This window comes from Hemiscyllium ocellatum, unplaced genomic scaffold (genome assembly GCF_020745735.1).
Source record: "Hemiscyllium ocellatum isolate sHemOce1 unplaced genomic scaffold, sHemOce1.pat.X.cur. scaffold_2477_pat_ctg1, whole genome shotgun sequence".
Classification (NCBI taxonomy): Eukaryota; Metazoa; Chordata; class Chondrichthyes; order Orectolobiformes; family Hemiscylliidae; genus Hemiscyllium; species Hemiscyllium ocellatum.
This window is the reverse complement of record NW_026868104.1, coordinates 48,346-69,002: the sequence shown is the minus strand read 5'-3', so window position 1 is coordinate 69,002 and position 20,657 is coordinate 48,346.

Below are 20,657 nucleotides of genomic sequence, written 5' to 3'. Positions count from 1 at the left end.
CACCAGTAACTCCGCCTGTGTAGTGTCACGTGACTCGGCCGTTGGTGAATGTGGGAGAGGCAAACAGGGAAGGGGAGAGTGGCCTCAGAGGCGGGGGTAATGAGTCACTTCAGACTGGGAAGTTTTAATTACACTCTGTACGGGTCGTTAGTCTGAATTAGAAACTCTTAATCCCGCGTTTGCAGCAGATGGGAAAATGGCTGCGGCCCTCAGGCGGTGATAGGTCCTGGGATATCGCCGCCATCTTTATTGGGGGTAAGGTGCAGTGAGGGGCATGGACATGTCCTCTTCCTCGGATGGGGGAGGGGGAGGGGGGGCATGTGATTTTAGGAGAGGCATTTACACATCAAGCACAACCAAGAGAAAGGTATGTCTTTATATTCTGTTTTGTTTTGTCAATTTATTTCATAGGATATTAAATCAGAATAATTGAGGTTGGGATCTCAAAAGTAAGTTTTTACAGTCAATGGAGTCATCAGGATCTGAATATCATTGGCATTTAACTGTGGAAGGAGAAAGGTTTGTCTGTTCTGTTTGTGGGAAAATATCTCCAATACTTTTGTTAAGCAGAAAGATGTACAAATTCGTGGTTGGATCACCCTTTGGGTGTGTGCTCTGTTCTGGGCCCTGCAGCTGAGGAAGGAGATATTGGCCTGAGAGGGAGCACAGATTTATCCAAATTACACCTCGTCTCTTTGTAAGAACTCTCAGATTTAGACCCAATCACCCACTTCATGATGTTAACCTGTAAACTTGATATTTTCAATTACCTGCAAACTTCCCATTAAAACTCCTTTAGACTCAAATTCCAGTACCTTTTCAGGTGGGATGTTTCAGCTTCTGACAACTGTCTGTTCATTCAGAAACTGCTGAGGTCCATGTTGACTCTGGGGTTACAAAGGGCTGAACTGAAAGATGAGATGCTGTCCCTGAGCTCCCATTGAGATACACTGGAACAGTACAGGAGGCTGAGGGCAGTGTAGGTGTGAGCAGACAATGAAAATGACAGGGCTGCACTGAGAGGGCTGCTTGGCTCAATGAGAGTGTTCTGGAGTTGGGTGTAAACAGAGTGAGGGGAGACAGGGAGAAGGTGAAGCTGAAACTCCGTTTTAGTTCAGGCCGTTCAGAAATTCACATGGTCCCATTGGGAACAGCCAGTTTTTAAGTGATACCTGCGGGGTATTTGTTAACAGTTTTTAAAGTATTTTTCCTGAGGGCAGTTGAGAGTTAACCACATTGCTGTGGGTCTGGAGTCACATGTAGGCCAGACCAGGTGAGGATGACCGTTTCCTTCCCTACAGGACATTAGTGAACCAGATGGGTTTTCTAACAATCGACAATAGTTTCATGGTCATCATTCGCCTTTTCATTCTAGATTGTATTGGATTCCGATGCTGCCATCAGCCATGTTGGGATTCTATCCCTAATCCTCGGAACACTGTACATTTCAATCATCTGGCAGGAATACCATTAAGCCATTGCCTTCCTTTTTTAGCAATATTTAAAAGCAAGTTCCATCATTCTACGTGTACAATGTGAGATAAATACTGCGGTGTCCATGTGTCGGCCTCTCCAAAAGGGCAATCAACAGAAATTTGTTTGGGGGTGAAATATGTCACTTTTTTGTGGAGGGGGGAAGTGGTTTATTAAACAAAAACGAATCCAAATAAAAATCTTATGCCACGGACATGTAATTTCTGAAGCCGGAGGGGGATTACAGAGACAGGGAGGGTGGTGAAGCCTGAGGGGGATTACAGAGACGGGGAGGGTTGTGGGGCCGGAGGGGGATTACAGAGACGGGGAGGGTGGTGAAGCCGGGGGGGATTACAGAGACGGGGAGGGTGGTGAAGCCGGAGGGGGATTACAGAGACGGGGAGGGTTGTGGGGCCGGAGGTGGATTACAGAGACGGGGAGGGTGGTGAAGCCGGAGGGGATTACAGAGACGGGGAGGGTTGTGGGGCCGGAGGGGGATTACAGAGACGGGGAGGGTGGTGGGGCCGGAGGGGGATTACAGAGACGGGGAGGGTGGTGAAGCCGGAGGGGTATTACAGAGACGGGGAGGGTGGTGAAGCCGGAGGGGGATTACAGAGACGGGAGGGTGGTGAAGCCGGAGGGGGATTACAGAGACAGGGAGGGTGGTGGGGCCAGAGGGGGATTACAGAGACAGGGAGGGTGGTGAAGCCGGAGGGGGATTGTTGTCCAAACATCACTGTGGTGTACATGGACTGCAGCATTTCAGGGAGGTGGTAAACCACCACTTTCTCCAAGACAAGTAAAGGTGGCCAATAAATACTGGTCTGGGCAGCAAAGGCACCCTCCAGTGAATAAAACCAAGCAGTGACCTCTCTGAGCTGACTTGCTGTGAAGTTAAAAACCTCTCTGGAAATGGAGTGGGCAGAGAAGAGAAACAGTGACATTTCACAGCTGCCCTCAGAGAGACCTCACCCTTGGAAGTACTCAGAGCCAGGGATCAGCTCAGTGAGGTTCAGTCTCTTCAAACATCAATCTTAGTCAGTTTTATTTTATTAAATCTACAATCATGAGTCAGGTGAGGATTTCTTTTTAATGTCTTACGGTCTCTTGATTAAATGTTTAAGATATAAAACGTAAGCAATAAGTTATTCTCAGGCAGTATTTTTCGAGCAGTTAGACTGTGCCTTTGTCTTGGTCTGTAGGTTGTTAAGGCGGAGAGGTGGCCTACTGTTCCTGTCGGGTGCGGAGATTAGGGAGAGTTTCAATGAACCTGATGATTTGTCTGCAAGAAGTGTGATTGCAAATCCTATTGGATCACATGGATTGGTGGCGGAGTGATTAAAGGCAGTGAGGAATTGACAGGAGCCCGGGAGTGTGATAGGCAGCAGTCTCAGGATACTGCAGATACAGTCAGGTAGGTGGGTTACCTCCAGAAAAGCTAGGAGGGGTAGGTAGGTACTGCAGGAGTCTCCTGTGGCTATCCCCATCTCAGACAAGTATACTGTTTTGGAAAATGTAGGTGGTAATAGACTTTCAGGGGAAAGTAGCACTGACAACCAAGTTACTGGTACTGAGACTGGCTTCTAACATAATGTGAGGTGTATCCATTTCCACACGATCAATGGTGATAGGGGACTCTCTCGTCAGGGGCACAGTCTGCCGTTTCTGCAGGTGACAGTGAGCGATCAGAATGGGGTGGTGCTGCCCTGGTGCCAGTGTCAAGGATATCTCTCAGAGGGAGCAGAACATTCTCAAAGGGGAAAATAACCAGTGGGAGGACATTGTACATTGGTACCAATGACATAGGAAGGGGAAAGCATGGGGTCCTGAGGAGCAGGGAGATTTGCTAGTGCCACTCGGGAGGCATTAAACCAGTGAGGGAGTCGGGGTCATCCTAAAGAGATAGTGAGAAAAGAGGTGAGTCTGAGGCTGGTACTGTTCACCAGATCAGACTGTCAAGGCAGGCAAGAGCAAGCTACAGAATGAGGTGGGACGGACCAGTTACACTGCATTTATTTCAGTGCAAGAGACCTGACAGGTCAGGCAGGTGGGCTCAGGGTATGGTTTTGAACATGTGACTGGGATATTACAGCAATTACAGAGGCAGCACTCAGGGATGGGCAGGACTAGCACCTTAATGTTCCAGGGTATAGATGCTATAGCAAGGGGACAACAGAGCAGGGGGAGAGGTGTTTTTGATTAGGGATAACATTATGGCTGGGCTTCGGGAGGATATTCCTGGGAGTACATCCAGGCAAGTTATTTGGTTGGTACTGAGAAATAAGAAAGGGATGACCATCTTACTGGGATTGTATTATAGACTCTCTCCCAATAGTCAGCGGGGAATTGAGACACAATTTTACCGGCAGACCTCAGTTATCTGTAAAAATATAGTTGCAATGATAAGGGGTTTTAACTTTACCAACATGGCCTCGGAGTGCTGTAGTGTTAAGGGCTTGGATGGAAATGTATTTGTTCAGTGTGTATGAGAACATTTCTGATTGAGTTTGTAGGATGTACCTACTAGAGAAGGAACAAAACCTGACCTGTTTCCTTTATTCATTCACAGGATGAGGCTATCACTGGCTCGGCCAGCATTTATTGCTGCGTTTACCCAGTGGGCAGTTAAGAATCAACCACGTTGCTATAGGTCTGGAGTCCCATGCAGACCAGACCAGGTAAGGATGGCATTTTCCTTCCCTAAAGGTCATGAGTGAACCACATGGGTTTTTTCAACAATTGACAATGGATTCCTTGTCGTCACTAGATTATTTTTTCCAGATATTTATTGAATTCACTTTCCAAAATCTGCCGTGACGGGATTCAAACCCAGGTCCCCAGAACGTTATCTGGGTCTCTGGATTAACTGTCTAGTGATAATTTCACTCCATCATCACTGCCTCTTAGGAAATGAGGCAGGGAGAGTGACTGAGGTATCAGTGGGGCAGCACATCAGCACCAAAGATCCCACAGTATTGTGGCTCAGTGGTTAGCGCTGCTTCCTCAGTAACAGAGACCTGGGTTTGATACCAGCCTCAGGCAACTGTCTGTGTTGGAGTTGGCACATTCTCCCCAGTGTTTGTGAGGGTTTTCTTCGGATATTCAAATTTACTCCTACAGTCCAAAGATATGTAGGTTAGTTGGATGAACCATGTTAAATTTCCCATAGTGTCCAGATGCAGTATATGAGGTTTTGGGATGTGCAGGCAAATCTCTGCCTGATGTGAAAAGATCGTTTTGAGGTCCTGGACAGAGCTCAGTGAGGTGTGGCTGAACGTTTTACATTTCCTGTGGCGGTAAGGGAAGGTCAAAGGTGTGGAGCATGTGTTGGTGGGAGGCTGTGGACCTAACAAGGGAGGTGCAGAGGGAATGGTCTCTGTGGAACGCAGATAGCGGTGGGGAGGGAAATATGTCTATGGTGGGGTCTGACTTTAGGTAGCAGAAATAAGAGGTTAATGCGCTGTATCTGGAGATTAGTGGGGTGGAAGATGAAGACCGCAGGGCTGTATTCTTTATTGTGGCTGGAGGGGTGGGGTAAAGGTGGAGGTGCGGGAAGTGGAGGGTATGTGTTGGAGGGCATTGTTGATCAAGTCGGAGGAAAGTTACGGTCCTTGAAGTAGGCCTTTCTGGGATGTCCTGGAATAGAATCCAAAGAGATTAAACGAATATATCACAGACAAAAGATTAACTGGACCAGAGAATAGGACTGCTTAAAGGTCAGCAAGGCTATGGAATCACAGAGGGTGTGATATATATGCAAATATTTCACGTCATTTTTACTGGAGAAGTATATGGAAGCTCGAGAGTTTGGAGAAATAAACAGTGATAACTTGAAAAGTGTCCATGTTTCAGAGGAGGTGGGACTGGTTGTCTTAAATCGCATCAAGGTGGATAAAGCCCTGGAACCTGATCAGGTGTTTCCTGGAACTTTCTGGAAATCTAGGGAAGTGATTGTTGGGCCTCTCCTGAGGTATTTGTATCGTTGATAGTGACAGGTGAGGTGCCATTATTTTAAAAAAGGTGGTAAGGAGGGGCCATGGAACAAGAGAACAGTGAGCCTGAAGTCAGTGGCAGGCAAGTTGTTGGAAGTGATTCTGAAGGACAGGATATCCATCTATTTGGAAAGGTAAGGAATGATCAGGGAAAGTCACTGTGGCTTTGTACATGCACAATTGTGTTTCACTAACTTGAGTGAGTGTTTTGAAGTGACAAAGAAAATTGATTAAGCCAGGCGGTGAATGTTGTTTATATGGACATTCAACAAGGTTCCACAAAGCAGACTGGTTAGCAGGGTTAGATCACATGGAATGCAGGGAGAGCAAGCCATTACAAAACTACCTTGAAGGTAGGAGACAGAGGATGATGATTGAGGGTTGCTTTGCGGACTGGAGGCCTGTGAGCAGCAGTGTGCTGCAGGGATGGATATTGGGCCCTTAAATAAATGACTTGGATGTGAATATATGAGATATGGTCAGTAGGTTTACAGAAGACACCAAAATTGGAGGTGTAGTGGACAGTGAAGAAGGTTAGTTCAGAATACAACAGGAACTTGATCAGATGGGCCATTGGAGCAAGGAATTGCAGACTGAGTTCAAATTAGATAAATGTGAGCTGTTATATTTTGGAAAGGCAAATCAGGGCAGGACTTATGCACTTAATGGTAAACTCCTGGGGAACATTGCTGAACAAAGGGACCTTGGAGTGCAGGTTCATAGTTCCCTGAAAGTAGAGTCACAGGTAGGCAGGGGAGTGAATGCAGCATTTGGTACGCTCCCCGTTATTGGTCAATGCATTGAATGCAGCTGTTGTGATGTCATATTGTGGCTGGACAGGGCACTGATGAAGGCCCTTCTGGAATTCTGTTGTCAGTTCCAATCTCCCTGTTCTTGGAATAATGTTGAGAAACTTGAAAGGGTTCAGAAAACATTTGCAAGGACTTTCCTGGGGTTGGACGATTTGAGCTATTGGGAAAGGCTGAATAGGCTGGGACTATTTTCCCTGGAGATTTGGAGGCTGAGAGGTGATCTTATAAAGTCATGAAGGGCATGGATAAGGTGAGCAGTCAGGGACTTTTTCCCAAGTTCGGTGGCTCCAGAACGAGAGGGTACAGGCTTAAGGTGAGAGGGAAAAGATTTAAAGGGGATTTAAGGGGCATCGTGTTCATGTTGAGGGCATTGCAAGTATGGAATGAGCTGCCAGAGGAAGGGGTGGAGGCTAGTACAATTGCAGCATTTAAAAGGTGTCTGACTGGGTACTTGAAGAGGGAGGTTTTAGAGGGATAAGGGTGAACCGCTGGCAAATGGGACTCCATTAACGCTCTCCGTTAATGGTCAATGCATTGAATACAGAAGCTGGGACGTCATATTGTGGCTGGACAGGACGTTGATTAAGCCACTTCTGGAATTCTGTTTTCAGTTTGAATTTCCCTGTTCTGGGAAGGATGTTGTGAAATTTGAAAAGGTTTGGACAAGATTTACAAAAACGTTACCAGGATTGGAGGATTTGGGCTACAGGGAGGGGCTGAATAGGCTGGGGCTATTTTCTCTCGTGAGTCAAAGACTGAGAGGTAACTTTATGGAGATTTATAAAAGCACCAGGCGCGTGGATAAGGTGAGCAGCTGGCATCCTTTTTCCTCAGGTTAGGTGGGTCCAAAACTAGAGCACATGGGTTTAAGTTGAGAGGGCAAAGATTTAAAAGGGATCGAACTGGCAACGTTTTCAAGCTGAGTGTGGTGTGTGTATGGGAGGGGCTACCAGATGAAGTAGTGGAGGCTGATAAAATCCCAACATTTAAAAGGCTTCCAATTGGGTACATGAATAGGAAGGGTTTTGATGGATACAGGCCAATAGATGGTAAATGGGAATTCATTAGTTTAGGATTCCTTGTTGGCACAGACGAATTAGACCGGAGGTCTGTTTCTTTGATCTTAATAAATTAAGATGCATTCCTCTCTCTTGTGCAGAGCTAGCTGAAGCACAGATAATTATCCTTGCAGCTGAGAATGTGAAGCAGTGATTTTGACCTGGTGCCGATTTTGTTCCAAGGTCTTGAATTTGCAAAGAGAGAGAGGAATTGTTAACCCTGTCACAATTTTTAGTAACTACGTTCAAGTAATTGGCAAATAATACAAGGTGAAAATGTGAACACTATTTTACTCAGTAAGTTCTGAGCATCTGGAACAGTCTGAACGACACAGATTCAGCAGGTATTTTGAAACAGACTTGGAATTTTACTTTTTAAGGAAAGATTTGGGGGTAGTTGGGACAGATTTGCACCGAGTAAAAAATGAGGTCTGCAGATGCTGGAGATCACAGCTGCAAATGTGTTGCTGGTCAAAGCACAGCAGGTTAGGCAGCATCTCAGGAATAGAGAATTCGACGTTTCGAGCATAAGCCCTTCATCAGGAATAAGAGAGAGAGCCAAATTTGCACCATCTACAGAGGGAGAGAGGACAGCCCCAATGGGCTGAATAGCCCCCAGCCCCAGTGCTCTGTGATACTGCCCCATTCACTGTGAATGATGAAGCACATCCCAGGGCAGGGAGAGGGAGGAGCCAACCACTCACCTCTCAATCGGCGCCGGCTTGATTGACGGCAGCTCCAGACCAATAGGAGGAGAGTCTGTGTGGTCCTGCAGCCAATGGGAGTGAATGAGGGGTGTGGCCAGCAAGACGACACCTGTCCATGAGCTGTGCAGATGCAGTGTCACTGGGTGGGGGTGGGAGAGACAGCAGAGACTGGGACAGAGGCTGTCGGACCTGAATTACAGACTCCCGGTAAATTAAAACCAAAAGAACTGGGATGATTTAAATCAGAAACAACAACCAGGAGGTTCTGGAGAAGCTCAGCAGGTCTGGCAGCATCTGTGACGAGAAATCAGAGTTAACGTTTCAGATCCGGTGTCCCTTCCACAGAACAGATGTTACTGAGAAAAAAAAAGTCCGTTTATGTGCAGAAGATAGTGTGGGGGGATGGGGGCAAGATAAAAGGAGTTAAGGTGGGGATAGAGTGAGAAGAGCGGTTGGATAAAGGAGTGGATAACAATCTGACTGGGGGGAGGCTGATTAGCTGTTAATGGAGACTATTAGTGGCTAACCATAGGTAATGTGTAATGGCAGGCTATGTAATAACAAGGCCTGGTGTGTGGGGTGGGACACTAGGGCGCAAGGACGTGGGAGACTTAGGACCTAAAATTAATGAATTCAGTTTTAAGGTCAGAGGCCTGAAGGGTCCCCCAAGTACAAAATGAGGTTTGTTCTTCCAGCTTACGTTAAAGTTTGGCGCAGGAGAAGTACAGCCGGTCAGACAGTATCCAAGGAGCAGGAGAATTGACATATTGGGCCTGAGCCCTTCAGCAGGATTCTGAGTGGGGAAGAGGGTTGACAGATAATAGGATGTGTGTGTGGGGCTGGCGAGAAGGTAGTTGGGAAGGCGATAGGAAGATGCTGGTGGAGGGTAATGGTGAGAGGGTGGAGTGGGTAATTAAGAAGGAAGATGGACAGGTGGGACTGTTCAAGAGGGTGGTGCTGAGTTGGAGGGCTGGATCTGGGATATGGTGGGGGGAGGGGAAATGATGAAACATTGATTCTGTACTTAAAGGGTCCCAAGGTAGAAGATGAGGTATTCTTGCTCCAGGAGTCATGTAGCTAGGATTTTGTGGTGGAGGTGGCCCAGGACATGCATGTCCTTGGCAGAGTGAGAGGGTGGGTTGTAGAAATGGTTGACCACAGGACAGTGGGGTTGATTGGTGCACGTCTCCCAGAAAGGTTCCCTGAAACATTCTGCAAGTTGGCGTCCTGTCTCCCCATTGTAGAGAGCAATGAACACAATAGATGAGGTTATTCAATGTACAGGAAAATCTCTGCTGGATGTGGAAGGGACCTCTGGTGTCTTGGATGGAGGTGAGGGGAAGGTGTGGGCACAGGTTTCACACCTCTTGCAATGGCAGGCAAAGGTGTTGGAAGTGGAGGATGGGTTGGTGGGGAGCATGGATCTAATGCGGAAGTCACAGGGAATGGTCTCTGAGGAATGCTGAAAGGGGTGTGGAGGGAAAGATATCTCTGTTGGTGGGGTCTGATTGTCGGTGGTGGAAATGGCAGAGGATGATGTGTTGTATCTGGCTGAAAAGCGAGGACTTGGGGGTTCTATCGTTGCTGCGGTTGGAGGGGTGGGGTTCAAGAGCAGAGGTGCAGGAAGTGGTGGAGATACACTGAAGGGTATTGTTGACCACATGGGAGGGGAAATTGCTGTCCTTGAAATACAGGGCCATTTGGTATGTTCTGGAGTGTTCTGCATCAAGCTTCCCTGGAACACTGCATTAAGAATGAGACAGATGTTGGCCAGGGAACAGGCTCGTGTGTTAAAATTGTAGGCAGCTGGAAGCTCGGTCTGTTTTTGTCTGAGAGAGAGCACAGATTTGTCCAGGTTGCACTTCGTCTCTTTGTAGGGACTGTCAGATTTAGTCCCAATCACCCACTTCATGATGCTAACCTGTAAACTCCTTATTTTCAATTCCCTGCAGCTCCTTATAAACACAAATTCCAGTACCGTTTTAGGTGGAATGTTCCAGATTCTAACAACTGTCTGTTCACCCAGAAACTGCTGAGGTCCATGTTGACTCTGGGGTTACAAAGGATTGAATTGAAAGATGAGATGCTGTCCCTGAGCTCCCATTGAGATGTATTGGAACAGTACAGGAGGCTGAGGGCAGTGTAGGGGTGAGCAGACAATGAAAATGACAGGGCTGCACTGTGAGGGCTGCTTGGCTCAATGAGTATTTTGGAGTTGGGTGTAAACAGGGCGAGGTGGGACAGGGAGAAGGTGAAGCTGAAACTCCGTTTTGTTTCAGCCCATTCAGAAATTCACATGGTCCCAAAGGGAACAGCCAGTTTGTAAGCGATACCTGTGGAAATTTTGTAACAGTTTTTAAGGTATAACGTATCAACTTAAGTAAAGAATACGGGATTTTGATTACAATGTTTGAAGGGTAGGAAGATTGCTCGCTCATTTAAATTCTCTAAATGGGAGTAACTAGCTGAATCTAGAGAGCCTGTGTGACCGGAGACCTCAGACCCATGGTGTGCTCCTCTTGTACAATGTGGGAAAATTAGGGATGTTTCCAGTGTCCCTGATGGGCTATGTGTGCAGGAAATGTGCCCATCAGCAGCTACTGGGAAACTGCTTTTCAGACCTGGAGCTGAGAGTGGACTCACTGTGGAGCATCTGCAATACTGAGAATGTTATGGACAGCATGTTCAGTGAGTTAGTCACACTGCAGGTGAGGGTTACACAGGCAGAAAGGGAATGGGGGACCATCAGATCAAGTAAAAGGCTCAGGAAGGAAGTGCAGGAGTTCCCAGTGGTTATTCCCTTCCCAAACAGATACTGTATACCGCTTGGGATTCGTGTGGGTGTGTGCGTATGTGTTGGTCTCAGAGGCAATCAGCAACAGCCAGGTTCATGACACCGTAGATAGCTCTGCTGCCCAGAACGGGAAGAAAGATAGTGACAGGGGATTCAATAGTCAGTGATACAGACAGGCACTTCTATGGCCACAGCCATGAATCCAGGATGGTATGTTATCTCCCTGGTGATAGGATCCGCGATATCATGGTGCAGCTACAGGACATTCTGGAGCTGGAGGGTAAACAGCCCGTGGTTGGAGAACACATCAATACCAACGACAGCATGAAACAAAGGGATGAGTGTTTGAAAGCTGGATATTGGGAGAGCAGGGACACATTATAATGCAGCTCCTGAAATGAAATGATGTCAGACTTGCTCCCAGTGCCATGTGCTAGTGAGAGCAGGAATAAGAGGGTAGATCAGCCGGATATGTGCCTGGAGAAATGGTGTACCATGGAAGGGTTTAGATTCTTCAGGCATTGGGAGCGTTTCTGGGTTAGGTGGGAACTGTACCAGCCTGACCGGTTACCCCTGGGCAGAGCTGGGTCAAATCTCCTGGGGAGGGGTGGGGGGCTATTGCCAGTTCCATTGGTGAGGTATTAACTAGTCTGGCAGGGGGGTGGGAGCTAAAGTGTCAGGTTAGATGGGTCAGATTCAGGACAGAGAGTGGGAGGTAGAATATTAGTGATGTAGTCAGCGGCTCCGAAAACCAAAGGAAAGGAGGATTAAACGAGGATTGAGTCCCTCTTCATCCATCAGTCCTGACATCCCAGGAATCAGAGTCAACAAAATCTGGAGCTGTACAGCTCTCTGTCTCCAGTGCTTCAGCAAAATGGTGGGAATCTGCAACAAACCCAAGAAGTGCTGGAGATCCCCAGCAGGTCGGGCAGCATCTGAAATGGTGACACCTGCAGGAAACATTGCAGCCTTGGTCATCTTTTTCGCTGTCCACTAAACCTCCAATTTTGGCGTCATCTGCAAAATTACTAATACCTCCTGTGTTTACATTCAAATCATTGATATAAATGACGGAAAATAATAGATACAGCACCAATCCTTGTGACACTCCACAGGCCTCCTGTCTGAAAAGCATCCCTCCGCCACCACTCTCTGTCTTCTACTTTTGAGCCAGTTCTGTACTCAGCTGGTTTCTGCTTTATTCCATGAGACCTAACCTTGCTAACCAGTCTCCATGAGAAAGCTTGCCGAATGCCTTACTAAAGTCCACGTTGATCATGTCGACCAGTCTGCCCTCATCAATCATTTTTGTTACTTCAAAAAACATTCTAACCCCTGGAAAACATAACAGTTACAGCACCAGAGTAATCAGCCCATCGTGTCTGTGCAGATCATAATGCCATTCCAAACTAATTCCATCTGCTTGTAACATGATCCATATCCCTGATAACCTATGCCTGCTTATGTGTCTGTCCGAATGCCTCTTAAACTGTGATTGTTTCTGCTTTTCCCATCTCCCAAGAGAATACATTCTAGTCACTGACCACCTTCTGCACAAGACACTTGTCTGACACAACTCCCTTTAAACCTGCACAGATATTGTTGGAAATGCTCAGCAGGTCATGCAGCATCTGTGAAAAAAATCAGTTAAAGTTTCAGGTCTGGTCACCCTCAGAAACGTTATCGCTGATTTCTCTTCACAGATGCTGCTAGACCTGCTGAGCGTTTCCAGAAGCTTCTGATTTTCTTCCTGGTTTACAACATCTGCAGTTGTTCCGGTTTTCATCTCCTTTAAACTTGCTGCCTCTCTTAAATGTGTGGCTCTAGAATTTGTCATTTCCACCTTGGAAAAAAGATTTACGTTTTCGTTTGGATTCCCCTACCCTGGGAAAAAAGAAACCATGACTAGTCACCCTATCATTGATCCTCATAATTTGATAAAGTTCGATTAAAGCCACCTAACGTGTCCAGTGCTGCAGGGAAATAGCCTCAGCTTATTCACACTCTCCCTATGGTTCAAATGTTCCAATCTGGCAACACCCTTGTAAATCTTTTCTGAACTCTTTCAAGTTTCCCAACATCTTTCCTATAGCAGGGAGACTGGAATTGAAAGCAGCGGGCATTCCAAAAGTGGCCAAGCCAATAAACTGTACAACCGAAACATGATCTCCCAGCTCCTGTACTCAATGCACTGCCCAATAACAGCTAGCATACCGCACACCACCTTCACTGACCTGTCTACCTTCAACTACACTTTCAAGGAACTATTAACCTACACTGCACGGTCTGTTTGTTTGTCAATACTTCCCAAGAACTTGCCATTAAGAGGTTGAGTCATATACTGGTAACATCTTTCTGAAATCAGGGAGACTACAATTGAATGCAGTATTCTAACACTGGCCTGACCAATGCCCTACTCAGCCACACGTGACCTCCTAACCCCTATACTCAGTGACAGAATCCCTGCAGTGTGGAAGCAGGCCTTTCGCCCCATGAGACCATACCAACCATCGGAACAGCATTCCACCCTAACTCTGTAACCTACCATTACCCAAAGCTAATCCACCTAACCTGCATGGCTTTGGATTTGTGGGAGGAAATTAAGAGCACGCAGACACACAGGGAGAATGTGCAAACACCACACAGACAGTGGAGTCGAACCAGAGTCCATTTATTGACCAGCACATTCCATTCAATGTTAGTGTCCCAAATTCCATGTTCAGCACCTGATCTCCCTGAAACTTTCCAGGAACTATGCAGTTGTTCTGAGCCCTTCAGAGGGAATTAAGGTGAGGAGGACAAAACACAAACAGGGTTGAGTTGTAGATCTATAAAATAACTCTCCATCTTCCTCCCCGTCTCCCCCCCTGCTCTGTCTGTTCCCCCCCTCTTTGTCGTCGCCCCACCCCCTCATGGGTCGTCCTCCCCTCTGTCGGTCTGATCCCCCATCTGTCGCCCCCTCGGTCTGTCCCTCCTCTCTGTCGTTTGCCCCCTCCAGTGGGTTGCCCCTCTCCTGTCGGTCGTTCCCCCCTCTCCTGTCGGTCGCGCCCCCCACCCTGTCGGTCGCACCCCCCCCGTCGGTTGCCCCCTCCTGTCAGTCGCCCACCGCGTCTCTCCCCCCCCACCATCAGTCGCCCCCTCTGTTCCCCTCCTCTCTAATCCTACTTTCTGTCCCCACCTGTTTCTGTGCCACCCCTCTCTATCCCCCCTCTCTTTCCCTACCCATTGCTGTCCCACCCCTGTCAATCCACCCGCTCCCTGTCTGCCTACCCTCCCTCCCAAACCCCTAGTTCTGTACTCCCCCACTGGAGGGAAAATATCTTGTCTATTTACCCTATCCATGCCCGGCCTGATTTTTAAAATCTCTTTTAGATCACTGTCTAGCCTCTGAAGCTCCAGAGAAAACAGCCTATCCAACCCTGGCAACATGCTATACTTCTTTTCTGACCTCTTTCAGATGGATGTTCTTAAACATGATAGGAAGGAGAACAGAATTCGATGGAATATTGCAAAAGTTGCCGAATCAATGTCCAGTACAGCCGCAATATGACCTCCCAACCCCTATACTCAATGCTCTGACCAATAAAGACAAGCCGGCCAACCGCCGCCTTCACTATTCGATTTACTTGCTACTCTACTGTCAAGGAACTATGAACCTGCACTCCCAAGGGCTCTTTGTTTAGCAGCACTCCCCAGGAACTTACTATTAACTGTAAAGGCCTGCTAAAGTTTGCTTTTCCAAAATGCAGCACCTCACATTTTTCTAAACTGAACTCCTCAGCCCATCACCCATCTGATCTAGATCCCCTTGCACTCTGAGGTAATCTTTTTCCCTGTCTACCACACCTCCCATTTTGGTGTCATCCGCAAACTTACTTACAATACTTATGTTCACATCCAAATCATGGATATAAATGGCGAAAAGTAGTGGATCCAGCACCGATCCTTGTGACACTCCACTGGTCACAGGCCTCCAGCCTGAAAAGCACCCTCTGCCTTCTACCTTCGGGCCAGTTCTGTACTCCATACGATCTAACCTTGCTGACCAGTCTCCCGTGAGGAACCGTGTCGAACGCCTTACTGAAGTCCATGTAGATCATGTCCATGCTCTGACCTCAGCAATCCTCTTTGTTACTTCTTCAAAAAAACTGAGTCAGATTCATGAGACATGATTTCCCATGCACAAAGCTGTTATTAATATCCAGGATTTAACTCTGTACATCGGGGTCTGCGTTACCCAGTTATAGGTGTTAATATTCGGGATGAAGTTCAAGTATGCCAGCATGTTGTCTGTGACTGTGCATTGAGTCTTGTTAATGTCACCAACACAATTGAGTTCCTTTTTGAAAGGCGGTCCCCGTATCCCTTGCCCACCAGGAAATGGTGGCAGTGTCCTTACCTCTGGACCAGGAGGATCGGGCTCAGAGTTGAGGAACAGCATCTTTGAAGAGGCTGATTAGAAAACCTGCCCAAGCCACCAGGCCATACTGTCTCCCAGCTGTCCCTGCCTCAGCCTCTAAACAGAACCTTCCTGTAGTTTCTCTCCTGTCAGACTCTCCCATTGCTCAGTTTGTCCAGGATCCCCTCCTGCTGCTGCACTGCTCCTGTCCCTCACTGACCTGTCCATCCCCCAGTGTCCTCCACATTCATTCATTGTTTACAATCTCATTACCCCAGTTCTCCAGCTCCGCCCCTTCCCGTCCATAGAGACGGCTCAATGATTAGCACTGCTGCCTCACAGCACCAGGTACCCGGTTTTGATTCCAGCCAAACCTGGAATTTGTGCATTCTCCCCGTGTCTAAGCGGGTTTCCTCTGGGTGCTCCGGTTTCTGCCCACAATCCCAAAGATGTGCAGGACAGGTGAATTGGCCATTTTAAATTGCCCATAATATTAGTTACATTAGTCAGGGGTAAATTTAGGGTAGGGGAATGGGTCTGTGCAAGTTACTGTTTGGAGGGTCGGTATGGACTTGTTTGGCCGAAGGGCCAGTTTCCATACTGTAGGGATTCTGATATATTGGGCAGCAGCTGCTGTCAATCTCCCGGACTCCTGTATGATCGGGAGCACGTGCTGTAGGAGAGGAGACCAGTGTATGGGCACAGTGCTGGCCAATTGTGGGAGTGTGCACAGTACGGGTCAGTGCCTGGGAAGGAGGCTCTGGGTGTATCGGATTAATCTGTCATTGGCATCTTCCGGAGCAGGACCCAGGGGAATGGCCTGTTTCCTGGTACCCTGCCATGTGATCAGACTATCAGTGGGGCAGCATTTTGCAGAAAGTTATCAGAACTCTTTTTTTGTGAAGATTCAGGGTTTTTGTGGAAAGTGACAAGGATGGACCTGCAATTTGAGTTCTAATTTGGTTCATTTTAGTAAGACGGGTTTTGGCCAGAGTGTGCAGGAAGCAGTGTATGCAGGGTGGTTGTCATCAGAGGATTCACCAACAATTCCTCCCCCCACCCCCCCCCCGGTGGACTCAGAATCAGACTCATTGGTTTGGTTCTTAGTCCGCAGACAAGAGCTAGGAAACTGAATTCAAAGAGAGGACAGAGTGTGTGAGAACCAGGTGTGGAGGAAAGGAGTGAGGAGGTTGGTTTGGATTTCAGTTCACAGAAGAAAGAAATTGTTAGATTGAGAGTTAAAACTTTGGGAAACATGAAACTACAATTTAATACTATAATTATCTTATAAAGATCCATCCTGTATTAATATGGTGAGTTGTTTTCTCAGTTGTAGGATACTGAAAGGGTGGATTTGTGGATGAGAAATTCAAATTGAACTTCATGTTCAGATCTGATAGTTACTTGATCCGTGCCGATCTGAATATTCATTGGCCTTTTCATGTGGAAGGAAAGGGGTGTATTCTGTCCGTGGGCGAATATTTCAAATCTCAGTGTGACTGGAAAAACTACTGAGACACAGCCAAGTCCATGTTAGGGTGGTGACTGTGGAGAAAGAGTTCATTTGTTTTTAGAAGTCTGAAAAATCATGGCATGTTTCCCAGGAAAAATTAAGCCACAGCTTTGCTTTGTAGAAGGACAAGTCTTTAATTAACCATACAACCAGAAAGACACAAGGATACCTGCACCATGGGAAATACTATGAAAACGGGATTGTTGTAAAGGAGTTCATTCTCGATCATGGACTGTAATCCATTGGCGTTGTCACGTCGGTTCCAGCGCCGTGGGGAAATACTGGAAATATGATGAATGCAGTGTAGGTTTCAGTTATTAAACTGTAAAAAGTGCAGAACAATTTAAAAGGATGTTGTCAGGGCTCAGGGGCCTGAGTTATAGGGAGAGGTTGGACAAGCGAGGATTGTTTTGTTTAGAGCAGAGGAAACTGAGTGGGTACTGTTCTAGAAGTGTGTAAGACCATGAGAGGCATGGATAAGGTGAATGCATTCAGTCTTTTTCCCAGGGAATCAAGGACTGGAGAGCATCAGTTGAAGGTTAGAGGGGAAAGAATAAAAGAGAAGTTGAGGGGCAACTGTTTTACACAGAGGGTGGTATGTATATGGAATGAGCTGCCAGTGGAAGTGGTTGAGGCGGGTACATTAACAACAGGTAAAAGACATTTGGACAAATACATGGATAGGAAAGGGTCAGAAGCAGGTGGGCCAAGTGCAGGGAAATGGGGTTAGTGTGGATGGACATTCTGGTCGGCATGGGCCAGTTGGGCCAAAGGGCCTGTCTCTGCTGTAGGACCCTGACTCCAAGTATATTTACTATTTCTCCGGCTATCTCTGGTAGCACCCTGGGATGTATTCCATCAGGGCAAAGAGACTTATCTAGCTTTAGCTCCATTAGCTTGCCCAGCTCTAATGCTTTGGTGATAATCGTTGTTTCATGGTCCTCACCTTCCTCAGTCTCCTTATCAATTACTGGCATGTTCTTCGTATCCTCCACTGTGAAGACTGACTGCGGTGTACTCATTCCTAAACCCTGCTGGATAAGAATAACTTGGTACAGAACTCTGAGAGGTCTTCTTTGAGTCTTTATTGATGAGATATGGCAGTTACCTGGATAGTGTACATGCAGAACACCTCCAAGCAGCATCAGGTAACTCCCCACCTGTCCGATGTAAAGCTCCCATTCTTTATACCTTTGTGGTTTGGGACTTTGAATAGAGAGTCTCTCTCAGTATTATCTCCATGGCAATGGCAGTTAGAAAGTCTAGTTCAGTTTCACACTTTGTGGTTAAAACATACACCCCTGCGGCTCCCTCAAGTATCTGACAGGCACTTCAGTTTCAGTGGGGCTGTCTATCAGGATTCTGATATGGAGGAGCCAGTGTTGGGGTGGGGTGGACAAACTTATAAATCACACAACACTAGGTTATAGTCCAACAGTTTATTTGGAAGTACAAGCTTTTGGAGTGTGCTGTGATTTGTAACTTGATCAGGATTATCTCTATGGTGACAGTGAGGTGCTTCAACAATTACAGAGGCCATATGTTCCCCACACAATAGGTTCCTCTCTAGCAGTGTAAACTGCTATTCCGGCCCTGGGGACAGTTACTCATCACTTTTCTCCCCCAATCCCATCTAGCTTTCTGTTGATCTTTAAAGTTTCTCTAATCTCCTAGTTTCTCCGTAGTCTTTGCCAAGTTGTATGCCTTCTATTACGATTTGATAGACTCCCTTATTTCCTGAGCCACTCATAGCAGATTACTCCTTTTTCCTACAGTCCTTCCTTTTCACTGATATATACTTTTGCTGAGCACTTCGAAAAATTCCCCCGTTGTCCGTCAACTTTCTCATGGTAAAGTCTTTGCTTCCAGTCTACGTTAGCCAACTCCTGCCTCATCCTATTGTAGTCTCCTTTGTTTAAGCACTCGATCTTGGGATTAGATTTAATCTTCCACCTTTCCAGCTGTGTTCTAAGTTCAACCAGATTTATCAGAAGTCTTTTACCAGATTACGAGGTGAGGCGAAGTTTCCTGGGTGTTTTGTGTTACATTGTCGTATTAAAGTATAGGATAGATATTCACAACAGACTATTCTGGACGGTGTGAATGTCCTCACAGTCTAAAACCATAAATCCCTGTCTCCCCTCAGTTTAAAATTGCAAAATCACTATCTCCTACACGCTTCCTCACTATCTAAGTTTGGAACGCTAATCCACCTGACTAGCCTGCTTTTTCCGAAAATCTCCTTTGGTGAAGGTGGTGAGTTTTGGATGCAGCTTTCCAGTTATTACCGTAAGAAGATGAGCACTGGGCACAGGAGAGGCAATGCAGCCCTTCGAACCAGCCCCACCATTTAATACGGTGATGATTGAGCTCACCTCGGTCTCAGCTGGGTTTTCCCACCTGCTCTCTCTCACCCTTCATCTCATTGCAAATTCAACATCTGTATCTCTTCATTAAATCTGCTCATTGTCCTGGCATCCACCGCATTTTGAAGAGGGAATGCCACAAATTTGCAACACATTGAGACAAGTACATTCTTCTTCATGAGAATAGAATAGAGTCCCTATTGTGCAGAAACAGGGTATTCATCCATCGAGTCCACACCAACCTATGATGAGCATCCCATTCAGACCCACCCTGTCCCTGTAACCCTGCATTTCCCATGGCTAATGGCCTAACCGGCACATACATGGACACTGTGGGCAATTTAGCATAGGCAATACACCTAACCTATACATCTTTGGACTGTGGGAGGAAGCTCGAGCACCCTAGGAAACCCACGCAGACATGGTGAGAACGTGTAAACTCCACACAGTCGCATATGGCTGAAATCAAACCTGGGTCCCTGACGCTGTGTGGCAGCAGTGCTCACCACTCAGTTACCTTTCAGTCTCAATTGCCAGTTCCAGTCCATGAAGCAGCCAGTTACATGCCCCAGTGAATTGAATTCTAACAGCAGCATTTCCCTGGTAGGAGAGATTGAGGAGCTTGAAGCTGTCTTCTCTGAAGTATCTAAACATGAAACACTTCAAATGAACAAAATCGTCAAGAGCTCGACAGGATAGATACAAGAAGGATGTGCTCCTAGGCGGGTGTGCCTGGAATAAAATAAGCACTAACTACAGTATCTTTACCCAGCATCCCCGTTAGCTACATAAATGTTGAAGATTTATTTGCTGCTCTAATTCCACTCTCTCCATCACTCCCATTTTTCACTGCTGTAATGTTGATGACAGTGCAAATGTATAAAATTTAATTTAATCCATCCCAAAGCCTCTCTGTACCTGTGTCTCACTTGTGTTCACCGAGACACTCATTCAATCTGACCTCTTTACAAACCCTGCTCTGATATTTCCTTAGAGGGCTCAGAATTAATTATTCACAGAATTGTTACTGTACAAAAGGAGGCTGATTGGCTGATCAGCTCTCCAAAGGATCACCTCACTGAATGCCATTCTTCTCCCTTTACCCCATAAACCTTCCAATAACACCAGCGAGTTCACAACTAACCACAGCGATTGGATTTGTTTTGTTTGTTCGTGGGATCACGGCATCACTTGCTGGGGCAGCATTTGTCATCCATTCTAACTGCCCAGGAGATGGTTCAGATTGTTAACTCAGACAAAAAGACAGAAAGAAAGCTGCACATTTAGATCGCACCTTTGATGACCTGGGGCAATGAAACATGAATCAAATCCAATGATTTCAACCTCAAATCTCTGAAAATACAGACACAAAGCTTCCTACTTGTACCAGGCAGTCTCTCCAGCGTCCTTTATTTCTTGAGAAAAGGGGTTTAAGCTGTGTACCCGTTCCTGGTGATTGTAACCTCTGTGTCCTTGTAAGATGTATGACTGATCCTTTATTTTCCTGTTCCCTGTGAGCGACATCAGCAGCAGAAACAGGTCC